A 13454-nucleotide genomic window follows, 5' to 3' on the forward strand; every position below is an offset into this window, starting at 1 on the left:
CAGCCTTCACACACATCGGCACCCCGCGATCACATTTGCGGGGTGCCAATGTGAGACAGAGGGCCTTACGTGTGGCTGGCGCCATTGCCTGCGGCGTGTAAAGTGTTAAACAGCTCGGATCGGCACTCGTACTGGTCCAGGCTGTTAGAGCAGGGCCGCAGCTCTCATGTGAAAAAGCAGCGGCTGAGCATAAGGCCCCTTAGTGACGGTCGTAAAAACATGTATGGGTGGTCACTGAGGGGTTAAGGTGGATTGAACAGATTTTCAGTCACAGAATTTTCTCCCACAAAATCTGCCGCATGTGAACGCATCCTTACATAGGCTGAAACAGCATAATTGCCGGTTACATGAAGGGAAATCTGCATTTACATACAGCAAACACCTCCACTAAATGGGGAGAAGGGATCGCTACTCAGATCGCTTGTCCCCAGACACATTCATTGTTTTTGGGCAGCAGATGGCTATCTACACAGCACCATCTTTTAAGCACTTATTGCAGCACGCCAGACCTGCAGGGTATAGCGATAGTGAGGTCACGGTTATGGGCAATCGAGGGTCACTCACTTTTTAGAGGAGAATCCTGGGCAGGCATGCGGCAGTGAAGGAGAGGAAGACACAAGTTCCTCTGGGGCACACTCTGTAAATAGGGACCAGGCCTGATGGTGTATGAGGTGCACTGGATGTTGCAGGTATTTTGAGTGCCTGAGGCAAAGTCCCTTTAAGGATCGTGACACCAGTGCCTGTAACGGTGGCACACCGATTTGTAGGAGTAGTAATAGAGTACACAGATGGTAAACCAAACGTTGCTCTACTTTGGAAGAACAGTCCAACTTTGTACAGACAGTTACAGTTGATAATGATGCAGTCCCTTATGTCACAAATGCACAGCAGGTTCACTTCACAATATGGCAGGTATAAATCTTGCAAGATACTTGGAGGGTAAACAGTTAATGCTTCGGAGTACTTTGCGGCACTATCCCCTCAGCTATTCTAGCTGGCTGGATCCCAAGGCCTGGATGCCTAATTGCTGGCTTGAATCCTTGGTATATAAATCTTCCTCCAGTATTGACCCTTGCTTTATATTTAAGTACCTCTTCCCCTCAGCTTACTTCTCTGAGCTGGGTGTTCTGTCTCTGTTGGGTTTGAAGGTGGCTGCAGGTTGCTCCCAGGAGGTAGATTCTTCTTCTGGGGTGACTCTACTGAGCTAAGCTTAGCCTCAGGATAGTCAGGCTGACTAGGTGGTACTTCTAGTCCCCTGGCATACACTAACTCTCCCCTGTCTGGGCCTACCTATATATACCTAGGGCTCTCTAGCTCCCTCTAACATCTGGGAGGCTAAACTACACCCTGACAGGCCTGACACCCAGATAATACAGGGAAATGCACATTAAACATCACATTAATGCAATAAACATATTAACCCTTGTGTAGTGCCCACCTTTACCTAGTGGGACACTACATACCCCCACGCTATGACGTTGCCCATCCTCGGCGCAACATAAAGGGGTCCGCCCAGCTGGAAACTGCAGCCTGAAAGACAAAATGGAGAGCAGGCATACACAGCAATCACCACATTAGCAATATAAATTTAACAAACAGTGTCACTGAAAAGTGCAGTGAAAAGGGGCATTGTTCTCTTCTCTCAGGATAATGTAAGGGAACAGGGGCGCTGACCTGGTGCAGCGTATCAATAATACCAGGATAGTCCATAATAAAACAGTAGTAGTCCATAGGAAAAATATAAAACAGTTATAAGTTCTTGAAGGCTCAAAGTACAACATGAGTCCGTACCCAAATCTCACAGGTGGGTGCCCCTTAGTGGACCGTGTGGACCTCCTTACTGACAGAGGTTCTTCCTGCCTGGACTCAGGAGGGTCAGAGGAGTTCACCGTCTCTGGAGCTACTTCAGGAGCTCTCTGGGACAAGGTGTCCTGAGGTTGAGAACTAGCAGGAACTGGAGCTGGTACCATCAAGTTCAACCAGGGTGTGAGAAACCAATGAAGCGGTTCTTTGTCATGGAGTAAGTTCTCAACAGCCTGCATAGGTGTAACAGTCCTACAGGCTCACCTGTGTCAGAGGACCGCTGGCTGGAGGTAGGAGTGGAGCCCAGTGGCAAGGACTGCAGGCAGGTAGTAAGCGTGGTCAGACAATCCGGATGGCAACGGTGGTAGCAGTTCAGTAGGTAGGGATAAGGCAGAAGAGTAGTCGGTAGGCAGGCGGTGGGTCAGGGCAGGCGGCAGTAAGCGTGGTCAGACAATCCGGATGGCAACGGTGGTAGCAGTTCAGTAGGTAGGGATAAGGCAGAAGAGTAGTCGGTAGGCAATTCCTGGTCAGCAGTGGACTTCCAGCAGTAGCAAGAGCAACAGATGAGGAGAAGCTTGATCAAGGCTCAGGAGCTCAATAATCAGCAAGCTAGAGTGCAAGGGGCTGGACTTATATAGGGAAGTACCAGGTGTGGGGAATCAAGGGTGATGAGCAAGGCTTGGCAAGACTGAGGTTAACTAATAGGTTTCAGGGAGGAATGTCCAGAGAGGATGGTAGCCTAGTAAGCAGGGCTACTGCCTGGGATGTGGCTGGTCACGGGTTCGAATCCCGACAATAGGATCAACAGGTGGAGCTGGTAATTCATGTTCAGGAGACTCCGGCTCAATGTCCTCTGCCGCCGGTTCACCTTCTATGCAGGGCTTTAAACGATTTCTATGTACAACTTGGGAGCCCTTCCCTTCTCTGGAGATTTGATAAATGTGAGCCTCAGCATTAGGGATGGCAGAAATGACATAGGGAATTCTTTCCTACTTACTGTCCAATTTGCTGGTTCGATGGTTGTTCTTCAACCACATCTTGTCTCCTAGAGTTAGGGGTTCCGCATGAGCAGCCAGGTTATAGTCTCTTTGCTGTCATTCCCGAGCATGCTCCATGCGTTCCCGAACGATCTCTTTGGCAGTGCCGAAGGAGTACAGCCTGATCCTGATAAACTTGCTGCTGGCCTACTCCTACCACCGTGAAAGAGGTGAGAAGCTTTCTCAGTTTTGCAGGGTATTACAGGTGTTTCATCCCGCATTTCGCACACATTGCAGATCCAATCCAGGAACTCCTGAGGGGGCATCCAAAGAAGAGCCCAAAAACTCCTATTCCTGTTGAATGGAATGAAGAATGGGAAATTGTCTTTCAGCTCCTAAAGAAGAAGCTGACCGAACCCCCTGTTCTGGGTTACCCAGATTATCAGCAGCCATTCCACCTCTACACAGATGCCAGTAAGAGAGGCCTGGGGCCTGTGTGGGCTCAAGTGCACGATAACAAAGAGAGGGTAATTGCCTACGCCAGCAGATCCCTGAAGGGAGCTGAGAAGAACGATCAGAAATACAGTTCCTTCAAGCTGGAGTTTCTTGCCTTAGTGTGGGCTGTGACCGAAAAGTTTAAAGACTATCTCGCTGCCACACCATTTGTTGCCTTCATGGACAATAACCCCCTGGCGCATCTGAATACAGCCAAATTGGGGGCACTGGAGCAAAGATGGGCCTCCCACCTTGCCAACTATGACTTCACTGTGAAATACCGGGCAGGCCGCTCCAACGAAAACAATGATGCCCTGTCGTGGCTTCCCACTACAGAAGCCCCAGATGAACCAAAGGATGCCTGGGAAGAAGTGGAAATGCCAGCGTTCTACAATAAATTTGCCCAGCAGGAGCACGTCTTTGGTGCTCCACTACCCAATCAGTCTTTGGTAGTGGGTTAATGACATCCGGCACTTGCACATCTAGGGAGTGATCCGCAGGCAACCTCCCTTGTCGGCCAAACATCAAATAGAAAGGTGTATAACCGGTGGAACAATGAATTGTGTTGTTATAGGTATACATGAGTTGTGGCAACAGAGTAGGCCAATCACCCCTTGTCTCAGGGGGTACTGCTCTCAGCATTTCAATGAGAGTTTGAGTAATCTTTTCACAGAGTCCGTTACCTTGCAGATGGTAGGCAGTGGTCCGGACTTTCTGGCAATTATGCAGCAGGCACATCTCTTGGAACAGCTGTGACTCAAATGCAGACCCTTGGTCAGTGAGGATTCTCTCTGGGCAGCCTTAGGGCAGAAGGAAATGCTTCCAGAAAGCTTCTGCTGTAGTCTTAGCTGTCAGGTCTTTCACAGGCACTGCTACGACAAACTTAGTGAAGTGATCAATAATAGTCATGGCATAAGTATACCCTGAGCGATTCGGCTCCAACTTCACATGATCAATAGCAACAAGTTCTAAAGGAGTTTTACTTACGATAGGATGGAGAGGCGCCCTCTGGTCATGGCGTTCAGTTCGCCCCACAGCACAGGCAGTGCATTCTCGGCACCATTTTTCTTATATATCTTCTCTCATCCCAATCCAATAGAATCTTCTGCGAATGGTGGCCTCATTCTTCTGCACTCCGAAGTGTCCGGACTGGTCGTGATACATTTCTAACACCAGACTGGTATCTCGACGTGGTATGAGGATTTGATATATCCTATCACAGTACACTGGATCCAGACTCCTTCTGAGCAACAGGCCTCTTTGAAGGAATAGTTGGTGGCGATGTCTCCACAGTCTCGCTAGTTCTGGGTCTGCACTCTTCCGGCGGATTCTCTCAGGGGTTTTCCCACTGGTAAGGAAGTCTAGCAGTTCACTGAGGACTCTACTTTCGGACTGGAGCTTAATCCACCTTTCTTGGTCGCCTCTGGACTCCAGAATATCTGATGAGGGAGGATCAGCAGCAGGGAGGTTTTCAGTGCGGATATTATCCTGCTGGGCAAATTTATTGTAGAACGCTGGCATTTCCACTTCTTCCCAGGCATCCTTTGGTTCATCTGGGGCTTCTGTAGTGGGAAGCCACGACAGGGCATCATTGTTTTCGTTGGAGCGGCCTGCCCGGTATTTCACAGTGAAGTCATAGTTGGCAAGGCGGGAGGCCCATCTTTGCTCCAGTGCCCCCAATTTGGCTGTATTCAGATGCGCCAGGGGGTTATTGTCCATGAAGGCAACAAATGGTGTGGCAGCGAGATAGTCTTTAAACTTTTCGGTCACAGCCCACACTAAGGCAAGAAACTCCAGCTTGAAGGAACTGTATTTCTGATCGTTCTTCTCAGCTCCCTTCAGGGATCTGCTGGCGTAGGCAATTACCCTCTCTTTGTTATCGTGCACTTGAGCCCACACAGGCCCCAGGCCTCTCTTACTGGCATCTGTGTAGAGGTGGAATGGCTGCTGATAATCTGGGTAACCCAGAACAGGGGGTTCGGTCAGCTTCTTCTTTAGGAGCTGAAAGACAATTTCCCATTCTTCATTCCATTCAACAGGAATAGGAGTTTTTGGGCTCTTCTTTGGATGCCCCCTCAGGAGTTCCTGGATTGGATCTGCAATGTGTGCGAAATGCGGGATGAAACACCTGTAATACCCTGCAAAACTGAGAAAGCTTCTCACCTCTTTCACGGTGGTAGGAGTAGGCCAATTGCGGACAGCAGCAAGTTTATCAGGATCAGGCTGTACTCCTTCGGCACTGACAACGTGCCCTAGGTATTTTACCACTGGTTTCAGCAGGTGGCACTTGGATGGCTTGATTTTGAGGCCATATTTAGTAAGAACTTGAAGCACTTCAGCCAGGTGTTTTAAATGGCCCTCATACGTCTTGGAGTATATAATGACGTCATCCAGGTATAGTAGTACAGTCTCAAAATTTCTATGGCCTAAACAACGCTCCATCAGCCGCTGGAACGTCCATGGAGCGTTACACAGTCCAAACGGCATATAATTGAATTCAAACAGGCCCATAGGTGCAGTGAAAGCAGTATTTTCTCGATCTCCCAGGGCCATGGGTACTTGCCAGTACCCACTAGTTAAGTCCAAGGTAGAGAAATAGGCTGATGACCCCAGGGCAGTCAAGGACTCCTCAATGCGTGGCAATGGATATGCATCTTTGTGGGTGATTTGATTGATTTTCCTGTAATCCACGCAGAACCTTATGCTGCCATCTTTTTTTCGGACAAGAACTAGGGGCGCAGCCCAGGGACTATGACTGTCCCGGATTATATTAGAGTCTTTCATCTCTTGTATCATCTCTTTCACAGACTGATAGGTAGTAGGCGGCACGGGCCTGTGTCTCTCCTTGATAGGAGGATGAGAGCCAGTGGGTATGGTGTGTTTGATTACACTGACCTCTCCGTAGTCCGTGGAGTGCTTGCTGAAAGCCTTGTGGTGCTCTTTCACCAGATTCAGAACTCCCTCTATTTGCTCCTTCGGGGTGGATTCCTTCCCCACATGAAGTTCTTCCCACCAGGATGTTGTAGGGATGCTGTCGGTGTTGGTGCTGCTGCTCTGTGTGGTCTGGAATGCCTCCATGGCAGGCAGACGGATCACATCCTGGAAAGACACCTGGAAAAGCTGAGCAACGGGGCAGTGTTTAAAATGAGTAACGGGGTGATCACCAAAGTTATTTAAACGGACAGGCACTTTACCTTGAGACACGGTCACCAGACTCGAGTCTTGGCCGTCCGTACGAAGGGATGATTCTCAATTTGAATAGGTTCCACCAGGGCTTCATAGTCCTGACCCTGGATCCCTAACACAGCACGGCACCACAGGATCATCTGGGAATTTGGAGGCAGAGTTACCGGCCGGTTATCCCAGATCCGGACAGTACAAATTTCTCCTTTTTTGTTGGCGAACCTTTGTTGCGCACTCAGCACGCTGATAGTCTTTTGATTGACTCTTCTGGAAGCAGGCAAGGCTGAAGATATAGTTTGATCCAATGCTTCAAGCACTTCGGAGTAACAATTTTTAAGGACATTAGTCCCTAGGATCACATGGTGTCCTCCTTTATCTCCTGCTTGTATCACAATCACGCCTTGCGGTCGCCAGGTGGCTTCTCCCACCTGAAGAGTAGGTTCCCAATACCCATGGACTTTCACTGGCTTACCGTTGCTGGCAATGATATCTAGCCAGGACTCTGGTGGCTTGGTGAGGAGACTTGGATCCCAGAACTTGTCAAAGGCAGGTCGTTGAATGGTGGTGACCTGTGACCCAGTATCCAGCAGAGCTTCAAAGGGTATCCCGTTGATACATATTTTAATTTTTGGACGGGATCCTACATATTTAGGCATCCAGCTTGGATCCTTTGGACCTACTGTTCTACCTCCCAAGGGAAGGTCCTCTGCCTCAGGGGTTGCCCGTTTAACTGCCAGCACATTGATTCAGTATGTCCATATTTCTTACAATAGTGGCAGACAGGCTGCTTTTTACTTCTAGACCGGTAACTCGGTCGCCCATCAGGTTCTTTTGGATATACATTTCTATATGTAGGTGGGAGTCTTGGAGGAAAAGGGCCTTCATCTTCCAGTAACAATGGTCTCTCCCACTCCTCTATTTTCTTGCATACTTTCTCTAAGCTTAGAGTGAGATGGTTCACTTGCTCCATTAGTGCTGCCACTACATCTGTGACTGGAGTCTGGGTGGCTTGACTGACTCCAGCGGGCCCCACATTGACAGTCTTTGGCTGACAAGCCTGAGGTCCAGGGGAGGGTGCTGGCCCTGCGGCAGGGTTCTGGCCTAGTATGCTGATGGCCAATTCTTTAATGCTACTTTCTGCTGAAGAATCGCATTTTAACTTCGGACACCGTTCTGGTCTCAAATGTGGTGCCGAGGCGATCAAAAATCTGCTCCAGGCTACTCTTTTCAGAATGGGGCCATGACATGACTTCCCTGCGGGCGGCCCCTTCTAACTGGGCTATGAGGATCTCCATTTGTTGTTCAGCAGATATAGGGTAAAGCCGGAACAAGGCTAGTATCTGGTCCCTAAAGTCCTTTAATTTATGGGCTTCCCCTGAATACCGTGGGAATCAGGGGGCCCCAAAATAATACGGCATGGTTAGTGGCATCAGGCTTAATAGTGCCGCGGTGGCAGGTGCCCTATGGTCGGTTGCGGGCACTTCAGAAGGCATGACTGGGGCCACCTACCCGGTTTCTTCAGGTGCGGACATGGTGTTACTAGGTGGGTATGGCCCTTTAAATGTCAGCGGAGCGGACCAGAGCTTTTTTTGTCAAGTCTTTTGTCGCTATTAGGGGACCCTCTCCGGTACCCTGGCAGGATTCGGGAACGTTCCGGTATAGTAATCAGCAGGGGGCCGGTGAAGGATTAAGTTAGTACTTACTCCAGCGGTGCTCGCTCCAAGTATCGCGAGATGCGTGGCTACGTCAGATGGGAGTCCCACACACAGCGTCAGCAGGTAGGCGCGGCCTCTCACAGCTCCGGGATCCAGGTAGGCGGTACCTTTTTCCATACATTGCCTATACCTGCTGGGACCCAAGACTACTGCTGTAACTCATGTGGATTAATGCTGCTATTCAGTAAAGACAAGTTGGATTATATCTCCAGTCTGGATCTCATTTACTATTACCAAGGTTCCTCAATTATTCCTACTAGCAAAGCACTCAATTTATTGCAAGTGAGCCAGGATCCAGGAGTCCAGCCGTACCCAGGTAGGATACACCATTGAGATTACACAGAGACACTATCCCCACTCTGGCATTCCTCACCTGGTACGTGAGTTATTACATCTTAAAGGGCCCTGCAACAGTACCTGCGCAAGCTGCAATTGGCATCACGAACAAACCATAGACTTATATACATCTATCCTGACCCAGTGCGTCATCTGCACCGTACTACGGTCCTTGCTCTATTGCATAAGTGGCGTCACGAACAGGATCGGATTGAATTGCGTGCCATGCCTGACAACGGGATCAGATCCAATTGTGTGTGTGAACGGATCCAACCGCACGTTCCACAGTGCTTCAAGTTCTGAAAATTGTGCAAAAAACCCTGAAAAGCGACTTTATTGCTGTATTACCATGCCAGAAAGCGCTAGACGTGCACTCCAGCATTCCAAGGGTTAATTTGCCATTGTTAATTCGCCATATTCATAAAATGGCGCTTCTTCTTCATGGCCAGAAGCGGGGAAAGACAGGAACGCCCCCTCAAGAGCGTGAAGTTGTCGAATACGCCCCCCTGGAAGCGGGAAAACTAAAGACTGCCCCAGTGAACTTTCTATTGTGAGCAGAGGGGATAAAGACTCCTCCTTCTGGGCTCCACCCTCAGATCTGGCAGTTTGCTTATTCGAGGAGGAAGGAAAGATGGCGTACCCTTGTCCCAAGTGGAACCAGATGTCCATCGGAGGAGAGCCAGTCTATCCGGAATATCCGTTGGAGATCCAGGTCTCCCAGCTGCTAAAGAGACGTGGTCCCTCTATCTTTGGTACCGGCCCAGAGGCAGTGGATCCCTCTGTGGTCAAAGAGCCTGTGCCCCCTATCTTGGCCAGCATCTCTGAGGTTCCAAAGAAGGCCGCTGCTGATGTCCCGGTCCCTGCTGTAGAGAACCAGGACTTAATCAAGTTCTCGGAGGCTGTGGATCCCTCCGCCACGACAAGTGGCACCGCGGAAGGCAACGTACCAGTCAAGATGGATGTGTACGTCATGCCTGTTCCCGCGGAGGACGCCGCTGACGTCGCTACCCCAGCCATTGACAAGCCGGTGTTACAGATGAATATGGTAGGAGCTGCTGCACTCTCTGAGGCCCCGGCCCGATCCGCGTCTGCCCCTGCATCACATCCTGCGGCCCCAGCAACTGCCACCAGGCCTAGGCCTGCTCCGCAGAAGTCACCTTCTGGTGTGGCGGAGGCGGCTGGCGTTTCCACATCGCCGCCCAGTGCTACTCCCACCAAGCTCGCAAGCCTGAACTCTGAGGTGCCCCACGAGATCACCACTTTTGCCCAGACGGCCTGGGAATACAAGTCCGCCATTGAGGAGTGGGTCAAGCAGGTGGTGGATGATCCCCAGCCAGGGGATCCCAAGTTAGTCCGACGGACCGGAACCGTACTGTGGTTCTCGGTAGAACGGGGAATTGGCTTTCTCCAAGACAACTATTCCGGGACTGAAATCTTCGTGGGCCTGCGCTCTGTAAAACGGCACTACCTGCCGTAGGCCCGTCACAATTTATACGTGGGAGACCAGGTGGAGTACGCCCCCATGCGCTCCGTACAGGGCCCCTTTGCTGTGGGCGTGACCCTGCTAGATAAGCCACTGCCGTCATACCAGAGTCCTGGCAGGAAGAACCAGGCTCTGCGGGCAAGGTGAGATATTTGCAGGAGGCTCCTGATGGCAGGCATACGTTTCAGGGAGCAACCCCAGCCAGAGCCTGCACCTCTCATCCCCAGGTACCTGCTGCATCCCTGCCTGAGCCCCTTCAGCCAGAGGTTCTGAGCCCCTCTGTACCGGCTAGGGATTCCGGATTACAGCAGGTTACTGCAGCGTTCTCTAGGTTGTCAGCACAGCCAACCTTAACAGCTACCACAAGAGGGCAGTGGCGCACCACAACCGCAGCTACCATGAGCTACCAGAGACAGGAGCGCCCTCTTATGCACTTTAGCAGCTCCAGTAGCGATGAGGACGTGGATGCCCTCTTCTATAGTGTCTTCTAAAAAAATTGTGACATTTGGGAGCCACCTCGTGGACTGATTCCTGACGGGTGAGGACCTGTTGGATTTGTGTGTTTTAACGTTTTTATTTCAGGTTGCCTGGTTAGTCCTCACCCTGATGGTCATGCTCAGTAAGGACTTAACCTCTTCACGTCCAAGTTCAGTGTTTTATCCCCTTTCTCAGGTTACTTGATAGCCTTTTGCTCTTATGACTTTTTATACCTTGTGGATTACAATTAACTTTTATCCCTGTGGATTACAAATTGACTTTTATCAGTTTCCAGAGGATTATACAACTTTAAACACTTAGAGAAAATAGGACTCAAGTTATTGTTGAGCTGCATCCAGCACTAATAATTTGCACTATTTTTTAAAAATGTTTTATTGCAACATAAAAGCTTGCACCCAAGGAAAAGACTCAAATGCTACATGAGCTCTTTGTGATTTTCATGCTATTTAACATTTTGCACTATTGTACCAGTTTTCCTGTTATGCATCGTTAAAGATAACATGCCCATTGTGTGTATTCTCCTTCTAGATGCCACAATAGCAATTTACTTAAGTGTGCCTTAACTTAACAGCTCTTGTTCTCTCCCCTCCTTATATGGACTGTCTTCATGTGGACGTTGAAAACGAATGGCCTACACCCGGTATTATATACACCCATGGGTAGGACCAAGTGGTAAGTCCAGGCAGATCCAGTTACTACACAGGTACCCCGCTGCTTCGGGAATCCTTAGAGGCCCCAGGCTGCTCCTTCCCGCTTGTTAAATGTTCAGGATTGTTCCCATCCTGAGGTGTCTCATTTGCGGGAGAGCGACAGGATTATAATACCCTCCTCCTGTGACAGTGCCAGAAGATATGGAGATGATAAATACCTCCCCTTCTGAGCCTTTTGCCTAAGGTATGATACCTCAAGCCTTAGAGCCTTACTTTAGCTTCCCCTCAGTCATCATAGTGATCGTGCTACAAGCCAAATTTCTTCCGGCTATGGTGCAGGGAAGGGAATACAGGATAAAGCCACCCTTCCATTTGCGGGCATTTCATTACACAATGGCGGGATTATGGAGTAAAGACACCCCCATGCTTTCTTTGATGTTTACAGCGCTTAAGACATACAAAGTCAGTCAGTGATGTTTTGCATTGTGAAGTATTTAGGTTACCTGGTTATACCAAGAGAAGGAAACTGTGTGTTGGACACCTTACTCTAGCGGGCAGGAACCTGGGGAAAGCCATTATATGTTTTGTCTAAGTATGTCATTATATGTATTCACGCAGCACTTTGTATTTATTGGGTACCCAGAGCTGATTCCTTCTCCCCCTCCTAAACGTAAGCCGAGGACGGCTTAGCTTAAAGTAAAGAGGAATGTAACATCCCGGAGTATGTTACCAAACTCTTTATCCCCGCTACAACATGTTAAGTGTAATTTTATTGTCCGTCTATATAATTATATTGTCATTGATGTCATTTTATGTATTTCTAGGCCTGTTTCATACATTATGCTGTAGTTTCCCTGTACACCAGCAGACCGCTCCATCCTCAATGCGCCTGCACCGATGATGTCACATCTACACCCGGCGCAGGCGCATTGAGGATGGAGTGTCACGAGGGTGTCAAGAGCCACGCCTGACTCCGTTGTACCCGGGGTCAGGAGGTCGCAGCAGTTGGCTGCACGCTCTATGTCAGATAGGGAAGTTTCCTTATTGTAGCTTTCTGGGTTTGCTTTACAAACCCTTTTGGCTCACTCAGGGATCCGTAGCTCCTTCTCTCAGCTGTTCCTTGTCCAGCACTCCCAATCCTCCTTATATTCCCCTCTCACACTTCTCTGGTTGCCAGATATAGAGCTTCCTGCCTGGACATCTATTCTGACCCACTGGAGCTGTGTTGCTGCGTTCTCTGAGTGTTGCCTTAGAACGCTACCCTCCGGCTCCCTGTTGGACCTTTGTGGACAATTGTTGCCGTCCACCTGGGTGTTTGTGTTTGTGTTTGTCTGTCCTCTCCCTGGTGTTTCCCTCTTAGTGCAGTGGTGAGGACTAGCGATCCCACCGGCCCGTTCATTATCTAGGGCTCATTTCAGGGAAAGCCAGGGTTAGGCACGTGATCGCCGCACGGGTGAGGAACCCGTCTAGGGACGTCAGGGCAGTCAGGTGCCAGCTGCAAGGTGAGTTAGGGGTCACCACCTTTCCCTCTCCCTTGGGCAGGGCTTTCCCTGTTTTCCTCCCTGTGCGTGTTGCTGGTCATTACATGGAGTGGCTGAGTGAGCGTCCGCCTCTCAGTGCGCCTGCGCCAATTGAAGACAGGTACGGTGCAGGCGCCAGATTTTGAATGCAAACAGGGCCAGCAGAGAACGATCCCGTTCGCTGGCCCTGTCAATCAACATGCGGAGGGGGCGTCATTATGATAGGAGGATGCGGCTGCTACCAGCAAGTACCCGACCTACTTGCTGGTAGACAGGTAATTTACATATTATAAAAGTAAGTTTTTAGCAAAATCTACTGAACCAAAATGATTAATCACATTATGTATGGATAAATCGCAGTATAGGGATTATAAATACACAAAAAAAAAAATATAACAGTTTAGTGGGGTGAACCACTTCAGCCCCGCTAGCTGAAACCCCCTTCATGACCAGAGCACTTTTTACACTTCGGCACTACACTCCTTTCACCGTTTATCGCTCGGTCATGCAACTTACCACCCAAATGAATTTTGCCTCCTTTTCTTCTCACTAATAGAGCTTTCATTTGGTGGTATTTTATTGCTGCTGACATTTTTACATTTTTTGTTATTAATCAACATGTAACGATTTTTTTGCAAAAAAATGACATTTTTCACTTTCAGCTGTAAAATTTTGCAAAAAAAAACGACATCCATATATAAATTTTTCACCAAATGTATTGTTCTACATATCTTTGATAAAAAAAAAAATGTTTGGGCAAAAAAAAAAATGGTTTGAGTAAAAGTTATAGCGTT

Source organism: Bufo gargarizans, chromosome 3 (assembly GCF_014858855.1).
Source record: "Bufo gargarizans isolate SCDJY-AF-19 chromosome 3, ASM1485885v1, whole genome shotgun sequence".
NCBI classification, from domain to species: Eukaryota; Metazoa; Chordata; class Amphibia; order Anura; family Bufonidae; genus Bufo; species Bufo gargarizans.